The sequence below is a fragment of the Canis lupus genome, chromosome 7 (genome assembly GCF_048164855.1).
Source record: "Canis lupus baileyi chromosome 7, mCanLup2.hap1, whole genome shotgun sequence".
Taxonomy (NCBI): Eukaryota; Metazoa; Chordata; class Mammalia; order Carnivora; family Canidae; genus Canis; species Canis lupus.
In genome coordinates, this window is record NC_132844.1 from 22,429,292 (window position 1) to 22,447,327 (window position 18,036).

An 18,036-nucleotide genomic window follows, 5' to 3' on the forward strand; every position below is an offset into this window, starting at 1 on the left:
AAATTAATATAGTAAACATCCATATAAGAAGTTAAAAGAAATCCAACAAAAGTAGAATGGAGATAAAGACATAAGAAAAGATGAAAATTAATAAATAAGACAGACATATAATAGGTAAGATAAATCTAAAAGTTGGTTGTTTAAAAATATTAAAGAAAGCATGAATAGCCATTATCAGGAATGAAAAAGGAGACACCCCTTCACATCCTGCAAATTTCTTTTAAAAAAACTATTATAAATAGTTTTATTCAATAGTATTAAAAATTAAGGTAGAACGGGTAATTACATGGAAAAACGATTTTGCAAAATAGATAAGAAAAAACAGAAAATATCAATAGTTATACATTGAATCAGTCCTCAAAAAGCTTTCCACAAAGACAACTTTAAGCCATGGTTACTTCTCTGGCAATCTCTACCAGATATTCAAACAGCAATAATTCTAATACTGCCCAAATTCATCCAGAAAATAGAAAGTGGGGAATGAAACACTTTTCCAACTCATTTAATGAGACTAGCATAATCTTGATAACAAAGCCTTCATGGATAGTACAAGAAAAAAATTTACAAGCCAAACTCATTCATGAACATAGATCCAAACATCCTAATAATACAATAGCAGCAAATAAAACCCAGCCTATATAACATAGGTGAAATAGATGATACATTGTGACTGAGTCTAATTTATTCAAATAATCTAAGTTTGATTTAACATTTGAAAACCAATTAAAGTAATTTAAACTAACAAATGAAATGTGAAAAATCATAATATGACCATCTCAATATATATGCAGAAAAAAATTGATAAAATTTTAAAATATTTGCAATTCGATTTTTAAAATTTAAGTGACTAGGAATCAATCTTTAAGAAAAAATCAGATATAACTTTATTGGGACATATTAAAGAAGACCTAAATGTATCAGGAAATAAATCATCTTTAGAGGTTGCAAAAAATCAGTATTATAAAAATGATCATTATCCCCAAATTGATCTTTAGATCCAGTGTGATCCCAATTAAAATTTCATCCACTTAAAAAAAATTATTTGAATATAGTAAGCACACAGTGTTATGTTAGTTTCAAGTGTAAAATAGAGTGATTCTACTTCTCTTTGCATTATGCTGTGCTCACCAGAAGCATTCTGACCATCCATCACCATACAACACTATTACAATATCATTAAAATTTCAGCCATTTTTTAAAGTTTTCTTTGTCAGAAAGGAGAAATAACTATTAAAATTAATAGCTCAGAGAGTCAAGACAACTGAGCAAGAAAAACAACTTCGGAAAACTTATCCAACTAATTATAAAAATTCATTATAAACACAGTGTAACATTGGCACAAATAGAGAAAAATAGGTAAATTAAACATGATAAAAAGCCCAGAAGCACATATATGGACACTTGCTTTATAAGAAGAATATTAGCTGTAAGGACTGTGGGTAGAACAGACTTTTAAATAAATAGCATTGGAACAATTTGATGTCCCTATGGGAGAAAACTAAATTAGACCATGAAGTCAGGCCATACATATAAATCAATTTCAGATGGATTAATAAGGTTCTAAACATTAAGTAAAAGACTATTAAGATTTTATATAATAGAGCAGAATATCTGCATGACTTCAGGGTAGGGAAAAATTACCTAAGCAAGTCACAAATGCACTACCAAAAAGGACAAAACTGGCAAATTTACTACATTAAACTAAGAACTTCTGTTCATCAGAAGACATTACAAAGAGAGTGAATAGTTAATACAGAATGGAAGAAAACACTCACAAACAACAGGACTCCTATTTTAAATACACACACAATTTTGAAATGGGCAAAAGACTAAAAGATACATTAAAAAGAGAGAGAGAGAGATCCAAATGGCTAATAAATATATAAAAAAGAGCTTGTAGCCTGGGAAACACAAGCTAAAACAACCACAATGAACTAATACTATATGCTCACAGACTTCTAGGTATTTTATTCTAGAGAAATTCTGGCTCATGTCCAAAAATGTTCATAGGAACATTATTCTCAGGAATTCCAAAAATAAAATACCTTTGATAGCAATAGAGTGGATAAATAATTATGGAATGCAGTATTAGAAACTACTTGAAAGCAGTAAAAATAAATAAGCTAGGGCTACATACAACAAGGGTCAATCATATAAATATAAAGTTGACTAAAGGAGGAAGACACAGTATGATTCAGATTCAATTATTTAATAAAGTCCAAATATACTTAAAAGTAAATACAGCTTAAGCTACATTTACTTTTATACGTGCATACATACTTTCACTTACTTTGATTTATACACACATATGTGATTTAAAAAAAATACAAAGAAAAACACAGGAATAATTATCAGACAATTCAAAGTGAATAGTCTTTACCTTTAAGGGAAAACAAAGAGCTCTTAATAATAATTAAGAAATGCATAGGGGACATTTTTGTCTTGTTTGTGTTCTATTTATTGACCTTGGCCATAGAAACATGCATGTTCACTTTCTATTATTTATTAAACCATTAATTTATGGTTTATATATTTCTCTGAATATTTACTGCACAAGAAAATGGTTTGAAAACTTAGATGAAAAAAACTGTTCTGGGCTTATTTGTTTTTTTCCCCAGTGTATATCAATCCTAAAAGCTATTCTATTATTCTTTGAAATTTCCATATGGGATAGCATATATGTAATATATAACATGCTAGTGGATTTTTACAGAGACAAGAAAGGAGATTAAAGTAATGATTGTATCAACAGATTCATCCAGGCACTAAAAATGTATTTGTAAAACCCCATATACTCTTTGGATAAGTAATCATGATTTTGCAGCATTTTAAGTTTCCTCTGAGGTAATTCAGTGATGTGGAACTGAATCATTAGCCAGTTCTTCAATGTGTAACTTCTCTTACCTGTGAAGAGAGGCAGAAAATGAAGTGTTTGGAGTAGAACAGAAAATTCTCGTTAGCTGAATGCTGAGAGAATGACACAAGTGGCTATTTCTGAGATTCAAATATCTCTTAAAGAAGTCTCGAGGGATGTGGCAGTCCCTACTTCTCGCAAGGTTGATGACTATTACCTGGAGATCTTTAATAAGCACAGCTGGTGAGCAATGGGACATAGAAGTGTAAAGAGGCACAGAGATAATTACAAGAACAGATATGCTTAGGGACATTCCTCTCCCGCCCCTGTTTAAAACCATCTTTTCATCACACTTCTAACTACCTTTTCTGTTAACACATATTGACATCTCACTAAATGCTGACCTTTCTTTCACCTGTGCTTTCAGCAGTCAAGATGATGATGAAGGACTGAGGAAGAGAGGGATGTCAAATAGCATCAACCAAAGATTTCTGATTCCAACAAATACAGAGTAACAGGAACCACATTTACTCTGTTAAACAACTGGAAAACAGGACAAAATGTGTGAAACAATGGTTTCACACAGAAGTCTGCAGGGAGTGTAAGACTGTGACCCCTAAGAGAAATGAAACCAATAAGGTGAGCCCTGCCATGTCCCCAGCTTACTGCCTAGAAAGTGTCCAGGCCACAGTGCAGAGAGGAAGGATACAGAATTCAGTTGTCACATTGAATTGTAGAGACAGAGATTACAGTTTGGAAAGGCCAAGGCAACTAGCACATGCAGGGCAAAGCAGCAAGGAGGAGAAGGCTGGACAGAACAAAGCGCTGCAAATCTGCAGAAGGGTTACTCCGAGGCTTTGGCCAAACACTGCTCTGTACATGTATGGGAGAACCTACCTGAGGCCAGGGAAGGATATATCAAAAAAAAGAGTAATTAAAATAATATGTAGGGACACCTGGGTGGCTCAGCAGTTGACCATCTGCCTTCTGCTCAGGGCATGATCCTGGGATCCAGGATTGAGTCCCACATCGGGCTCCCTGTAAAGAGCCTGCTTCTCCCTCTGCCTGTGTCTCTGCTTTTCTCTCTCTCTCTCTCTCTGTGTCTCTCATGAATAAATAAATAAAATTAAAAAAAATAATAATATGTAGAACTTACACAAGGTTAGGAATAGTTCTTGTTGTTACCTACCAGAGTGTTAAGACATGGGGCATTGGGTAAATGCTTAGAAAGTATTTCCTTAGTAATGGATCTAAATTAGCACAGGACCAAAGGCTGCTCAGGATCTGTCCTACAACAACTTAAAAAAAAAGCCTCAGAATGATCCAACTGAATCCATGTAACTTATCTGCATACTAGAACAAACACCATCACTATTTAGAGGAATTAATAAAATCCAACAACCAATAGTGTAAAATTCACAATGTATGTCATCAATCAAAATTCACACTGTCTGGCATCTAAAGAATAGTAATACTATTTGCATATTACTCTACATGCAAAGAAGCAGGAAAAATATGATCCATTACCAGAAAAGAAATCAATTAATAAAAACAGACACAGAAATCGCAGAGATGATAAAACTAGCAGACATAGATGTTAAAACTACTGTTATAAATACACTTGAAATGTTAGAGAGAGGAAAACATAAATATGATGAGAACAATAAAAGATATTTTTAAAGGACACAAGTAAAATTTCTAAAGATATAAAATGCAGTATCTGATATGAAAAATATACAGGATGGAGTTAGTGGCAGATCAGATACTGCAGTAGAAAATATCAATGAACTTGAAAGTATAGCAATGGGAACTCTTTGAAGATGAAGTTATAAAAAGAAGACAAAAAAAAACTTTAAAAATGAACACAGCATAAGGACATTTGGGACAAATATCAATCAATCAAAAGTGTGAAATGGAAGCTACAGGAGGCAGAAAATATTTGAAGAACTAATAGCTGAAAATTTCTTGAATTTGATAAAATCTCTAAGTCCACTGATCTAAGAACCTTAACAAACCTCAAGCATAGTCAGTCTAAGGATTTAAATGGAAAATCAACTGAAGAAAGATGAACATTTATTTAACATGGGGACTAAGAAATAAATTTGTAAGAAATATGTGAAGTCAGGTATATGAAAGGAAAAAAATCAGATTTGCCTCAATGTATAACAAAACAATACAGCAATGTCTACATGGTAAAATATTCCCCCCAAAAATGAGGGGAAGCTGTAGAAGATCATTCTAATTGTTATGACACAGAGAAAATATCCTTAATGAATAAAGTGTTTGTCTTCATTTGTGTTTTATAGAATCAGATCCTGAGACAAAAATCTATGTGAAAATAATTTCTTAGGAAGAGTTCTCAGGAGAAAAAAAAAATGGCAGAAGAGTGAGGCAGGAGGACAGGAATCCCGGCAAAGGTAAAAACATCCAGCAAATACCTGTAGAAGATAACCTTATCTCATTTGTGCAGGGGACTCTGGCCACAGTGCAGGTCACACTTCAGGGTTGTCCCCCACAATGATGAAGGAAGCTGCACTAGTTATATCCACACACTTGTTAGCCAGCCATTGGTTAAGGATACCACCTCCTACTCCCTCCTACATACCCAAGCCTCCTAGCACACAAGTAAAACTATTTCTGGAAGCCTGGATGCAGTCCATCTGTAAAGGCATACATGTAAAGGCTTTGGTTGTTGGGAGTTAAAGCATACTCAAAGCCAGTGTCTACAAAAATGGGAAATAAATCTAAGGGTATGCTGGTAGGGCATCAATGATTTCTGCTACAGTGTTTTTTAAGCTAACTGAAAAATGACAGGATTCTTCTAGGAAAACAAGCAATACACAAAAAACAAATGGAAATAATCAATAAATCTAACAAAAGATCCTGGGGATCCCTGGGTGGCGCAGCGGTTTGGTGCCTGCCTTCGGCCTAGGGCGCGATCCTGGAGCCCGACGTGGGACTCGATGCCGGGACTCCAGGATCATATGCTGAGCCAAAAGTAGGTGCTTAACCTCTGAGCCAGCCAGGTGTCCCCAACTGCTAAATTTGAAAAGATTGATGATATTCTTATTGAACAAGAGAAGAGATGTTCTTATTGAATGCTAGTAGGAATATGGGTTAAGGTAAATTTAGAGCAGGTTAATCTAGAAACACACCTTAAATGATATACTCCAGCAAGGAGTCTGCTGGAGAGTCTCCCTCTCCTTCTCCCTCTACCTGCCCACCCAACCCTCTTCATCCTACCCCTCCCCACACTCACATGTGTGCTCTCTCTCTCACTCTATCTACACACAAACACACACACACACACACATATAAAATAAATCAATCTTAAAAAAATACATCTATATCATAAAATTAATGCAGCTATTAAAGTGATGGTACCAATTTGGATTTGCTTTTTAAAAGTGGCATTAAAAGGCATTAGTCCTATCTTATATAAATACACAAACACACATACACATACACATTCACCCTGAGTTGCTTCTAGGATTGTTTCTGGCTTAACTACACTATGCCTAATCCACAACCATATTCTCAGTTGTTCCTGAAGTGACTATGCATCTTTGAAGGAAATTAGTCACTTTATTTAATTATAAGACAATTTGAAAATCATCCAAAATTATGTGATACAGAAATGTACTTATAATTAAATTAAAACTATTATTGTGTTAAGAAATTCAGAACATCCTTGAGTAACTAGTGATTCAGCAAAAATATTTCTCAGTAATCCCAAAATTTCTTCTGCTCCGTTTGAAGTCAAAGTTCTTCAGCAATTCTCTCATTTTTCTCCTGATTTTGATTGATTCTTTGGGCCCACAGCCACCGAACAGACAGCACACAACGGCAGAAAGCAAACTGCCTCTGCTAGGAGACAAGCTCACTGCTTGCTGAGACAGTCTGGAGCCTCCTTCCAATCCCGAGGACTAGGGTATTATGAAAACACACCAAAAGAAGCAGACATTACATTTGTTCTTCCCTAAAATGATTGTCTGTCAGCTGCTTCAATCACACAGCCCTTATGACCTCCTCACTATCAGCACCTGAAATCTTTAGTTTAGCAAAGGCCCTTCTAAAATGAAACTGAGGATGTACTGAGCATGCCTGGACATAGATGGTGTCCAATTTTCTTGACCTACAATACGGTCCAAAGTATATATATGAATTCTTGGAGCAAGAGTGCCCCTCTTGATTTGTTTTGGATTTCTAATTATCCAAATTACCAGGTAATTTATACAAACTACTATCAAGTCAGACCTAGTCACACACTTCATGAAACTGGCTTAAGATATTTATCTCCTATTACATTTCTTTTTTCCTTAGTCAACCAGTATCACTTTAATTCTGAATTCTATAGTCCAACATATTCACTATTCAGCTATTTGTAGTCACAAATTTTGTAATTAAGCACTCTTTGTTTTCTTCTTCGTATACATGGTGTAGTATATAGTCTAATCTAGCATAGTATAGTGTAGAATGGAGTGGTGTGCTCTGGTATATATTGAATATTGAGACAGGAAAAATTCAGGGACAGATCTCAGTGGCAAAAGACATTGAAAAAAGAGATATCAGGCAGAGAAAGAAAAGAATATAGAGGCTTTGAAATGCTTGTAGAGGGGAGGCATTCCAAGTTACATATTTGGTCTTTGGAGCCCTTGTGATAGGCTCTTAAATCCAAATGCATAGTTTAATAGATCTTGTAAAAGCAATGACTCCTCCTTCTAAAAAAAAAAAAAAAAAAAAAAAAAAAACGAAGAAGAAGCTTACCTAAAATTACTCAGCATTTACAACTAAAGCAAAACTCTGCCTAAAGTTAAACTTTAGCCATAATTTATTTTTTGCAATTTCTAGTACATTTAAAAAATAATAACGGGTGGCAACATTACAGAATTAGTACATTTCAATAAAATATGCAGCATCTCTTGAGACAAGAAATATTATGGTTCTTTGTATGAGTACCAGTGGAAAGACTTCCACTGTGGAGTCAGTTTTCCAGTTTATAATCTAGCTCTGGTGATATTTACTACATAGCTTTAAGCAAATAACTTAACCCCCCCTACCTCAGTATCTTGGTTGACCCATCTTGTAAGGATGCTGACTTCCCTGTAAGAATAGATCAGAGCTAACATTTATCAAGTATTTATTGTGTGTCAGAATCTGTTCTGTCAGCTTCAGATATTTTGATTCATTTAGTCATCACAATCAGTCAGCACCCATTTCACAGATAAGAAATAAGAGATACAGAGAGGTCAGAGAGGTTAAATAACTTGCCCAAGTTCACACATGTAGTAAGTAGTGATCCCAGATTTAAACCCATGCTCGTGCTTTTATTCACTATAATTTCCTGCTTCTCTAGAGGGTAAAAATAGTGCATACCTCAAAGGGTTGCTATGAGAATTACAAAAGATGTTATTGGAAAAACAAGAGTTCAAATATGTACCTACTGTTATTGTTTTAAAACCAGACATCTTCCTGCCTCTAATAGCACATTCTCCACATATCTTTCAAGGCATTTTCAATGCAGCTCAGGACAGCTTATCATTTTAAAATACTACATCAATTTGAACAGTTTCAAAATGATCATTCATCCAAATATGTTTTAAGCCTAGTTGTCCCTTGTAACTTGCAGCAGGTACATGTAATAATCCATACAATACACATCGACAGAGTATCTAAATAGAATTTTCACAAATAGAATTAACTTGAAATGCATTTGGAGAGTTTAACATTTAAAGAAATCCCAAGATAAATGCTTTCTCAGAAAATAGTTCTTTTGAAGCAAGAATAATTTACCTCACCTGCCCATGTAAAAATATGCTTAGTCATCTTAGGGCAGAGCAAAACTAAGACGATGCCAAAAGACAAAGGTAGACAGATCCTGAGCTATTGGCTACCTAAGGACACAGAGCCACTATGAAAGAGTGATTGTGTCTCACTATCATAATCATTAAGAAAGCAGCCAGCCACCTCATCTGTGAAAGAGCCTAAACGAAAAGAAAAAAAACTGCCATTTAGCTAGTAGGCCAAAGCCATGTGCTTCTGCAAAATGTGAAAATGGAGGGGACTAGGAAAGGAAAGGACTAGATAAGTAAAGGGAAAACAATCCCTTGGTTTTGGTTTTGTCATTGTATCATATCATTGTGTTGTCGGCTGGCAAGTGTGAGGATTTCTTCTAAGGAGCTGTCTGAGCCTGGGAGATACTCAAAGGCACAAGAAGTATAATGCTGTCTCCTTCACAAAGGAGAAGATTGAAACACTGACCAGCATAACCAATAGGATTACTGAGCCAAAGTACCCATGGACAAGGAGCCAGAGAAAAGAAGCCAAGAAGGAAGTTTATGAGTCCCTGAACAAGGCCAATAAATCCTTCAGCACGTGGGTGTCAAGGCTTCAGTCTGTGCACCAGATGCAGCCTGATGGATGGGTTTATCTGTCCCAAAAGGCAAATAGAGACTGTTCTGCCTTTGGCCCCACGCATAGGTGAGACAGAGCTCTAGTGTTTTCTGGCCTTCTTCAAATGTATTACATGTGTCCCACTCAGTATTTCCATTTCTTTGCCTTCTAGTTTTAGCCTGAAAGAGCAACCTTAGATCCTCACTGTACAAGGAGTATGTTGACTGTCCTTAGACTGCCAGGACATTCTACTCATGAACTAAATCAAACATATATATATAGTATCTCCTTTTATTCAACTCACTTGAAAGAGTGGTATCTTCTCCTCCAGCTTTTGACAATATTCAGGGTCAATTCAGCACACTTTGGACCTTCTTCCAGTGTTCTTCATAATCTCTTTTAGAAGATAGCATTCATCAATTCAGACCTATGCAATATTAGGGTGTGGCGTAGGCACACTCCCTGTTTGGTCATTCATAGTTACAAATCAGGGTTGAATGCTGACCAAAGGTCCCAGAAGCAAATTATTCACCTTTACTATAGGAGAAGCTTGGCCCACAAAGATGTATCTTTATGAGCTAGAAAGAGGACTAGGACTTTAGCTGTGCCTCCAAGGATGTGAAAGAGGGTCATATATGTGGTCTGGTGGTTAGAATTAGGGTAGAAGATACAGGGAGGTGTGCAAAGAGTACACTGCCTTGAGAAGCCAGAACTCCTAGGTTTGTGCAGTGTAAGTGCCTGACCTTAAGCTTTTGATTGCCAAGGCATGTATTTCAAAAATTATCCATCTTGGATAGCCATACTTCCAGGTATATGGCAAAGCAACTAGCAAACTTACTAGATAAGAAACCAGGTGGCCCCTGCCCATGAAGATCTCCTTATAGTAAGCCCTGGGTAGCCTAGATAATTGCCCACTTGAATGACCTTGCTTCTCCCTTCCCACTCTCTAATTCCTGCTTTTATGTTTTAAATTCCCTAACAAAAAATAAATAAATAAATAAATAAATTCCCTAACAGAGTGAACTCATGAAACAGACATCCTACTCCTGGACACTAATAAAAACAGAGCTCCAGGTCCTGCTCCTTCTCTTCTATATATCTGTACTTCGCTGTGACTTGGGCATGCAGTGTAACCTCCAGGGTTTGTGAGTAATAAATCCTGTTTTTCAAAATTTCCAAATGGTTGTTGCAGAGGTGTGTCCCGCAATCATAAGAACCACAATGGCCAATCCAGCCACAACTTGGTTTTGGTGGGGGAAATGTCTATGGGGCTTATCATAAGTAATACAAGCCCAGTTGAGTGCTCAGGCATTCCTAGCCAATAGTATCTCTATTGAGAGGCTGGGACCAACACAACACCTGGATAATCTGTTGCCAGAAATTTACTAGATAAAGTAGTGTTCTCATCAGACCACTCTATTCAGTCATCTTCCAAATAGACCAAACACCTTGCTGACCTTTGCACTTGTTAGTCCCTATTCCTGAAGTCCTCTTCTCTAAGACATTTACATTTTTTACTCCCTCTCTTAATCCATAACCCTGTTATATTTATCTCAAGAATGCAAGGATAGTTTATATAAAAAATAATTAGTGAAATATGCTATGTTGAGAAGTTAAAGTAGAAAACAACTAAATGATTGGTTCAACAGATACAATATTTTCTTCACAAAATTCACGATTTAAGATGGAGTTACTATAAAAATATAGTACTATTCTAATAGAAGGAAATTTCAGCCCAACTGGTAAATGGCATCAGTCAACAGTGCACAGCAATCGGTGACCAAATTAATATTGAGGTCAGACAAAAAACAAGAGAGCCTTCTATTCCAGTTTATATTCAACATTGTAGTAAATATACTGATGATGCAATAAGACAAGAACAAGTAATAAAAAGCATTAAAAACTGGGAAAGAAAACAAAAAATAATTGCGTATATGGAAAGTTCAAGAGGACTTACAAATAAACTATTAGAACTTTTAAGGAATAAATCATTCCTATAATCAATATAAACAAGGTACAATTTTAAGTGGAAAAGGAGCCCTTCTATTTCTGATAGCATTCAAAACTTCTGGCTACTTCAAAATAAACCTAAGAAATGATATTTAAGAACATTATGGAAAAAATTATAAAAATATGAGGGAAATATGAGTGAAGCACATAAAATACAACATGAATAAATAGAGCACTATCACACAGAATGGATTAAAGGCAATACTATAAAGATATCAGTTCTCAAATTAATCTATATAGTCAATGTAGTTCAATGTAATATGCCTACAGAATTCTTCATGGAACTTGACACACAAAAGGGCAAAATGTCAGGAATAGCTAAGATTTTTTAAAGAAACAAAGTGGGAAAACTATTTCGAACAGATATCAAGATGTATTTCAAAGCTATTATGCAATATGGTATTGGTGCAAATATATTCATGGTGATTAATAAAACAGAAAGAAGCCCTTTTGTATATGGCATTTTTCATATGACAGAATTGGCATTATACATTTATGAAAAAAGTAAAACACGCTGCTCAAAAAAATTTGCTGAGATAATTGGTTATCTCTATGTGAAAAGAGAGAAACACACTCTACACCATAAACAATAACAAATCCCAGCTGAACTAAAGATCTATATATAAAAATCAACACTTTGATATTTTTCAAAGAAAACGTAGGCATATGCCTTTACCAAATTGCATTACAGCAGAATTTCCTAGACAAGGTGCCAAAAAGCCTAATCCATAAAGGAAACAACTGATATATTGAACTAATTATAAAATTCAAAACTTTTTCACAAAAGACAACATAACCAATGTTAAAAGATGAGTGACAAACTTGGAACAGATATTTGCAATCTCTAAAACCAGTAGATAATAATTACCTAACCATACTTAAAGAACTCTTTCAAAGCAGTAAGGAAAAGAAAACTCAGTAGAAAAATGGGCAAAGGATAGGAACAGAAGAGGAATCACAAATGGCCAATAAACATATGAAAAGGCTTTCAGCCCAATTGGTAATAAAATGTAAACAATGAGATGCCATTCACTCCCATTTCACACCCACCAGATTGGTAAAGATGCTAGAGTTGGCATGGATGTAGAGCAATGGAAATTCTCACACACTGACATTAGGAGCATGAATTGGCCCAACTGCTTGGAGAGCAATTTGGCAATATCAAGTAAATCTGTTGGTGTGCATACCCTATAAGCCAGGAATTCTTCTGAGTATTTATCTTGCGATATTTTTGTAGATCATATTCAGGCAATGAGTGCAAAAGTGTTCATCTTCTTATTGTTTGTACTTGTCGTTGGAAGAAGCAATTATCCATCAACAAGAGGATAAAATAAATATATTATGGCATATGTAGACAATAGTATATGTTACAGCAGTTGAATTGAGCAATGATATAGCACGTAAAATAATCTGTCAAATATATAAACTTCAAAATGTGTTAACGATAAGAGCAAATACATAGCATTTACAAAGTGCCTTGTGTTGTTCTAAGTGTCTTACATATTATCATTTAATTTATACATTTGATTCTCTTTTCATTTATATTTAATATTCACCCCAAGCCTAAGAGACTGCTACTATTATAGTCCCATTTAATGGATGAGGGAACTGAGGCATAGGAAGGTAAAGTGACTTACCCAAGGCCATACAGCTCATTGTTCATAAAGGAGTATTCCAATCCAGTCTAGCTCTTAACTTGGGTACTATATTACTTCTGGTTTTTCTTTAAACTGTAAAGTGTAACACCATTTACATTTATTTTTAAAACTGCAAAAAAAGTCCTATAACGTTCAAAAATACACAGATACGGTGTAGGATTATAAAACCATAAATCCTATTTATACTTATAATTTACAATCATAGCAAAACTTTATAAGACTTTATAACATAAATACTCCATTCTAAATGTTTTATTCTATCCTATACCCCTGATGCAAATCTCCCCCATGTAAAGAAACATGAGGTCATTGGCTGCAACTGAAGACCTCATGATGTACTTCCCGCTTCAGTTCACTCTGTAAGGCAGTGAACAGCTGTGGTCGGGTAAAGCAGTCACTTCCAGCCGCAGTGTCACCGCAGCCATAGTAGAGCAGTCTTTGATATGTCTGCGACTATAGCAGGAGTGTTTGAAGAGACTAAGAGTGGAGAGAGGTGGGGGTCAAGAAAGGGAAGCGAACACCACCCCTTCTCATATCCCGCTTCAATTCCACCTGTCCCAGCTTTAAATGGGTTTGTGCAGTCAAAACCACCAGTTTGGGCTTCACCACAGGTTCAGCCTACAATGTGGACACTTCAAAGACTTCAAAGGTAGGGGACACAGTACTGTATCTGGAGTGAAACCAAAAATGTGGGATTTAGCAAAGCTTTCGGAGGGTGGTTCAAGGGCTTCAAGTGATTTCCACTTAAATACACTGTAAGTGAGTGAACAAAAAAAGAATAAAAAAATAATAGGCCCGAGGAAGGAAAAAATCTCATTTTTCTTTTTTGTTAATGCTATAGAAATATCAATCCTGAGGGCTTGGTGAGATTTTTTTTAAAGCCTGATCCATGAAGCTGAGCCTGACTTTCAGCAGAAAAATTCAGGAGGCTCTACTTTTATGCTTTTCTACCAATTCCATTTTTAAATAATTGATAGGTATAAGAAAGGAAAATTTAATAGGAGACGACTCTATGCCAAGTTGTATGCTAGGTGCTTTCATCTGTGCTTTTTATCTCCTACTTGTACCAACTCTATAAAGTAGTATAATTGTGTCCCATTTACAAATGAGTAAACTGAGGCTTCAAGTAGCTAAAGCAACTTGCTCCAATATGGCACCAAATTGAATTCAGTCCAACATTTTTGAAACTGCAAAGTTCATGCCTTTCTATCACACCATGCAGCTTTATGATAATTGGATATGAAAATGACCTAACCTAAATAAGCCAAAATACAGCAATTACTCCTAGTTAAAAACACTAATTTTTAAATTTATATACAAACTAAAAATGCTTGTTGGATCCCCTCATAAATTCACTAGGGGTGGATATTATTTGATTTTGGTTTCCTGCTATATGCTTAGTGGTTTCATAAGGTTTTAACTAGTGCCCATCAGTAGTAATGGTGTGTGTTGCGATGGGGGCTCGGGGGCTCAGGGGCTCTGAGGCCATCCTCTGAAGGGTTTCTGGCTTCTAGCATTTGGATTTTAAACAATTAAGAACACTGGACATGGTTACAATAAGAGCCTTTCTAATTGAAAAATATAGGGTTTTTAAAACCAATTTCTCTACAAACTGCCCTGACAAAATGAATATTGTTTAATTTTCATTTTGAATTAAAGACCTGGAAACCTGAGTCATATAGAAGCTAATGATAAACTGAGCTGAGCAGAGGTTCCTCTGAGAGCCATAGCGATGTATTAAAACAAGAATTATTTTGTACACTGTGCTGTACTTCAACATTGGATCCTCAGCAGACTGCAAAATCACTTCCTAGATAATGAAATTATAAAAGAATTTTAATTTCATGTTGGAACTTGTATTACAAATTATTAGGAAAAGAAACAGGGGAGAACATAATTTCCAAGCAAATTCCTCCTACGGATCACCAAACTGGATGGACATTTTGCTGAGAAGAGTTGTGAAAAGTGTTATCAGAAGCAGCAGAAATACTTCAAGTTTTCAAAACGCAAATTCTGTTTAAGGGCAATGTGAATGTATTTAAATGTCAAGGATGGTTAAGGACTGTGATTCAATAGCACTGAAAGGGATCATTTTCAAAATAGGCTAGATGAATATCACACAATTTTGGGTACCATGGATGCCTTATTAAAAGGATACTTGACGGGATGAGCACTGGGTGTTATTCTGTATGTTGGTAAATTGAACACCAATAAAAATTATTTTATTAAAAAAAAAGGGGGGGGGCTATTTGACCAAGAATAAGGCAGTCTTCCCTCAGATTGACCACCTTGGCCTAAACAATCCTGAGATAATTTTCATGCATCTGTAAGGGGTTGACACTTAACAACCACATTCCATGGAGATTTTTAACAATCTCATCTCCCCTCAAAGCTGCTTCTCAAACTGTGGCTGATTTTTCTGTACAGACTTGAGATTTAGTCTACATGAAATAACTTCTATTAGTTTTTTTTTTAAAGATTTTATTTATTTATTCATGATAGTCACACAGAGAGAGAGAGAGAGAGAGGCAGAGACACAGGCAGAGAGAGAAGCAGGCTCCATGCACCGGAAGCCCAACATGGGATTCGATCTCGGGTCTCCAGGATCGCGCCCTGGGCCAAAGGCAGGCGCCAAACCGCTGCGCCACCCAGAGATCCCCAATAACTTCTATTATTAAAGCATACTCAGTTTCATGAGGCAAAAGGAATTTCCTCAAAAGCCTAAGCCAATACAAGCCAACTCTACATAAGAAGGGTATTCAGCAATTGCTTTCTAATGGTTAGACTCATCCCCATCCTTAGGGATTGGGATTCCTTTTGCTTCCACACCTCAATACCATTGCGGACAGTAGGTGTTCTCCTAGTGGTTTCCTCACACCAGAATGAGGTATGAAAGCCCCTTCTGGTAGGTAATCAGGATTTCTACTGCTGGCTGTAGAGAGAAATGCCTGCCAAAATCCCAAACAGATTCCAGACTGTCATAGATGTCTTCTCCCACAATAGGACAAAGAATTACATTCAGGGTGTCAAATATATTTCATCAAAATGTTCTTAGCACTCATTAAATTAAAATAATGTGGGTTACAAATAAACATAACCACTAAATAATATATTATTGAAACACTATAACATCCTGAATATACTGAAATGTGCCAAATGTTTCACCTGAGGAGAACGCACACATATATATCCACCTATGTGTATGTGCATTCATTCACATGCATGTATATTAAATTCAGCATAATTTGAAAGCTTTGAAAAGTAATTGAAATGGCAAAGCACTAAGATAGTAAATGAGCTCTCGTGGATGTAGGTAGATTTAGGCTACAGCTTATTCTTCCAATTATTAGCCTAAAGAGAAACATTCAACAAAATTATGCATAGAATTTTTCTCTAGAAAATAAATTGGCAACTGAATCATCTCATTTTAAAACTGACTTTAAATACCTCACATAAATCTGCTCAAAGCTAAAACCTGCCCTAGACTGGGGGAAAAAGTAAAACATGAAGATTAAACCGGAGTAATATACTTGGTTTCATATTGGGAACTGCATCACTTTAGGACCCATGTTTAATTAAACATCAGTAATATAATCACATCTTTTAAATCTGATATTTTATTCTAAATTCAATTTCAGATTCTCACCATCTTTAGCATATACTCGTGTGATGAGCAAGGTGCTGGAAATTTGCACCTGAAGTGCTTTGGTGGTAAGGAAAAGAACCAGCATGCTCCTCAAGTCTTCTTCCTGTGTCTCTGGAGCTGACAGACAGCAATGTATCTTAGTGAAAAGCCTCACAACTCCCAAAGAATGAAGAGTGATTCCCATGAAAGAGGCAAAAGCTAAGCATGGTGTTAAAAGCTGGACTCTGGAGAAGACCAATTTTAAGTAGAACCTACAGGACCTCAGGCAAGTTACTTAACCTTTTTCAGCTACAATTTCCTTACTCTAGAGTAGGGACAATAGTGCTCATCTCATGGGAGAATGGAAAGAAAATGAGATGCAAATACTTGTGAATTTTTCATCTTCATAGTGGCCTGGCACATAGTAAGCATGCAAATGCTAAGTTCTCTTCTTGCTAATGTTTTAGTTATTATTTTAATTTAAAAAAAATAGCAACATACAGGTACTCATAGCATCCAGTTAGTATACTAGATTGGGATAAAAAAAAGCATATATATGGTAGAGTAATCTTTGAGATGTTGCATCTCATTTTCACTATATTCTTCTTTTTCCTGATCACAGAATGTTTTTGTGAGTCTTGTGTTGTAGGGCTGAGAGCAAAAGTTAGCTAAAAACATCCCTTGACCCCTCCTTGGCCTTTGCTTTCAAAGCTTCAACTCAGAGAGAAGTTTCTCAAAGATTTTCCAAAATCAGGCAGGAAACTGAAAATAGGCGAATCTGTGTCCTTCTCCCCCAGGTGCCCCAGGAAGGTCTCAGAACCTGAGGGCAAGAGTTTCATGGCATCCCAAGGAAAGTTGGTTCAGGGTTCCCAGGCTCAGCAAAGATTCCCAGGAACAAGCCTGGCCTAGAATGAGCTGAGCCACCCACCGTATTGAAAACCATGTGGATATCAGGTTAAACAATATGAACTGAAAACTAATGGGCTCTCCTAGAATGTGTTGTTACATATAGAACCGGGCTTTTTTTTATCAATCTACTCAGGAAGGGAGCCCCAGTAATGAGAGGAACTGAATTCCCCACCACCTTGGTGTGGTAGGCACGCAGGGTAACACTTTCTCAGTTTCTAGAAAACTAATATGACATTTCTTACACAGTTGAGTTTGTATGTATGTGTGTGTATTACATATGTATATGTGTGTTATATACACACACACATTTATGTAAGTATATATATATAAAGAGAAAGAGAAAACTGTTTCTGTACTTTGATACTTCTAGCAGATGATGCAATTCTTAGGTATTGAAGTGATGACAGTGATAACGGCTTATCTATTCTCCACAGTATCCATACATACCAGAATTAAACTGATCTAACTTCCAATAAGTTTTTTCCCTTCACATTACTGTTTTTAAAAATATCATATCTCAGAAGGCTCAGTAAGTCGATTGCTTATTGACTTTCCAGTGGGTCCATATAGTGTAATGAGTCTTTATA

The 18,036-nt window shown here is 35.9% G+C and overlaps 1 long non-coding RNA gene across 3 annotated transcripts in view; it reads right to left on the reverse strand.

The window, feature by feature from the left end:
- Positions 1-18,036, reverse strand: part of LOC140636249 (uncharacterized) — a 146,032-nt gene that overhangs the window by 102,689 nt on the left and 25,307 nt on the right. For 2 of the 3 annotated variants that reach the window (XR_012033550.1, XR_012033548.1), the window contains exon 3: positions 12,895-12,987. The exons of the other annotated variant lie outside the window; for it this stretch is intronic. This is a non-coding gene — a long non-coding RNA (uncharacterized lncRNA). The remainder of the gene's footprint in view (positions 1-12,894; positions 12,988-18,036) is intronic. 3 annotated transcript variants of the gene reach the window in all.